Below are 2634 nucleotides of genomic sequence, written 5' to 3'. Positions count from 1 at the left end.
TGCATGCATCGCGTAGTTCTCATTCCAGGTTTTAAGCTCCATCAGTCATTTAAGGTCTTCTCTACACTGTTTATTCTAGTTAGTCATTCTTTTTTCAAGGTTTTTAGCTTCCTTGCAATGGGTTCGAACATTCTCCTTTAGCTCAGAGAAGTTTGTTACTGCTGATCATCTGAAGCCTCTCAACTCATCAAAGTCATTCTCCACCCAGCTTTGTTCCATTGCTGGCAAGGAGCTGCATTCCTTTGGAGGAGAAGAGGCCCTTTGATTTTTAGAGTATTCAGTTTTTCTGCTCTGGTTTTGCCCCATCTTTGTGTTTTTATCTACCTTTGGTCTTTGATGATGGTGATGTACAGATGGGGTTTTGGTGCAGATATCTTTTCTGTTTGTTAGTTTTCCTTCTAACAGTCAGGACCCTCAGCCTCAGGTCTCTTGGAGTTTGCTGGAGGTCCACTCCAGACCCTGTTTGCCTGGGTATCACCAGCAGAAGCTGCAGAATGGCCAATGTTGCTGCCTGATCCTTCCTCTGGAAGCTTTGTCTCAGAGGGGCACCTGTCTGTATGAGGTGTCAATTGGCCCCTACTGGGAGGTAAAAGCACAGTATTGCCTAGTTTCTAAGGATCATGTCTGCAAGCCAGGATTCCCAATCCAGAGACAATGGCCCTGATGGGATGGAGCCCGAAGGTGTCATCGAGAGTAACTGGAATGAGATTGTTGACAGTTTTGATGACATGAACCTCTCAGAGTCCCTTCTCCATGGCATCTACGCCTATGGTTTTGAGAAGCCATCTGCCATCCAGCAGTGAGCCATTCTACCTTGTATCAAGGGTTATGATGTGATCGCTCAAGCCCAATCTGGGACTGGGAAAATGGCCACATTTGCTACATCAATTCTGCAGCAGATTGAATTAGATCTAAAAGCCACCCAGGCCTTGGTCCTGGCACCCACTCAAGAATTGGCTCAGCAGATACAGAAGGTGGTCATGGCACTAGGAGACTACATGGGTGCCTCCTATCATGCCTGTATTGGGGACACCAATGTGTGTGCTGAGGTGCAGAAACTGCAGATGGAAGCGCCCCACATAATTGTGGGGACCCCTGGCCGAGTGTTTGATATGCATAACCGGAGATACCTGTCTCCCAAATACATCAAGATGTTTGTACTAGATGAAGCTGACGAAATGTTAAGCCATGGATTCAAGGACCAGATCTATGACATATTCCAAAAGCTCAACAAAAACACCCAGGTAGTTTTGCTGTCAGCTACAATGCCTTCTGATGTGCTTGAGGTGACCAAGAAGTTCATGAGGGACCCCATTCGGATTCTTGTCAAGAAGGAAGAGTTGACCCTGGAGGGTATCCGCCAATTCTACATTAACGTGGAACGAGAGGAGTGGAAGCTGGACACACTATGTGACTTGTATGAAACCCTGACCATCAGCCAGGCAGTCATCTTCATCAACACCCGGAGGAAGGTGGACTGGCTCACCGAGAAGATGCATGCTAGAGATTTCACTGTCTCTGCCATGCATGGAGATATGGACCAAAAGGAACGAGATGTGATCATGAGGGAGTTTCGTTCTGGCTCTAGCAGAGTTTTGATTACCACTGACCTGCTGGCCAGAGGTATTGATGTGCAGCAGGTTTCTTTAGTCATCAACTATGACCTTCCCACCAACAGGGAAAACTATATCCACAGAATCGGTTGAGGTGGACGGTTTGGCCGTAAAGGTGTGGCTATTAACATGGTGACAGAAGAAGACAAGAGGACTCTTTGAGACATTGAGACCTTCTGTAACACCTCCATTGAGGAAATGCCCCTCAATATTGCTGACCTCATCTGAGGGGTTGTCCTGCCACCCAGCCCCAGCCAGGGCTCAATCTCAGGGGGCTGAGGAGCAGCAGGAGGGGGGAGGGAAGGGAGCCAAGGGATGGACATCTTGTCATTTTTTTTCTTTGAATAAATGTCACTTTTTGAGGCAAAAGAAGGAACCGTGAACATTTTAGACACCCTTTTCTTTGGCGTAGGCTCTTGCCCCAGGCGCCGGCTCTTCTCCCAAAAAAAACACTAATCCATTTCCCTAACCTAGTAACCTCCAGATCCCAGAGGCTCTCCTCACCTCAGCTGAGCTCCTTTGAAAGTGATTCAGGGGACTATGTCACTCAGCCTCATTTGCTGGACCAAATCTGGAGGGAGAACCCCTAAAACCCCTGAGTGAGGTTGCCCAGGGGGTTGTCCCCAGGTGGGGGGAAGCAGGGGAGAGAAAATGGTAGCCATTTTTACATTGTTTTGCATAGTATTTATTGATTCAGGAAACAAACACAAAATTCTGAATAAAATGACGGGGAACTGCAAAAAAAAAAAAAAAAAAAAAAAAAAAAAAAAAAAAAAAAAAAAAAAGCACAGTACTAGGGTGGGAGTGTACTGATTTTCTAAGTACCATCTGTCACAGCTTCCATTGGCTATGGAAGGGAATTCACCAACCCCTTGCCCTTCCTGGGTGAGGTGATGCCCTGCCTTGCTTTGGCTCACACTGTCTGGGCTGCACCCACTGTCCCACAAGCCCCAGTGAGATGAACCTGGTACCTCAGTTGGAAATGCAGAAATCACCCATCTTCTGCGTCGCTCACACTGGG

General features: G+C 47.2%; 1 pseudogene across 1 annotated transcript; it reads left to right on the top strand.

Annotated features, from left to right (window-relative positions):
• Positions 1 to 620: 620 nt before the first annotated feature.
• On the top strand, positions 621 to 2347 carry LOC104672530 (annotated as a pseudogene). Its single transcript, XR_004059918.1, has one exon. The product of XR_004059918.1 is annotated as a eukaryotic initiation factor 4A-I pseudogene (transcript).
• Positions 2348 to 2634: the final 287 nt, after the last annotated feature.

Source organism: Rhinopithecus roxellana, chromosome 11 (genome assembly GCF_007565055.1).
Source record: "Rhinopithecus roxellana isolate Shanxi Qingling chromosome 11, ASM756505v1, whole genome shotgun sequence".
NCBI lineage: Eukaryota > Metazoa > Chordata > Mammalia > Primates > Cercopithecidae > Rhinopithecus > Rhinopithecus roxellana.
Note: the sequence above shows the minus strand (reverse complement) of the source record. Positions and strands in the feature narration are given on the sequence as shown.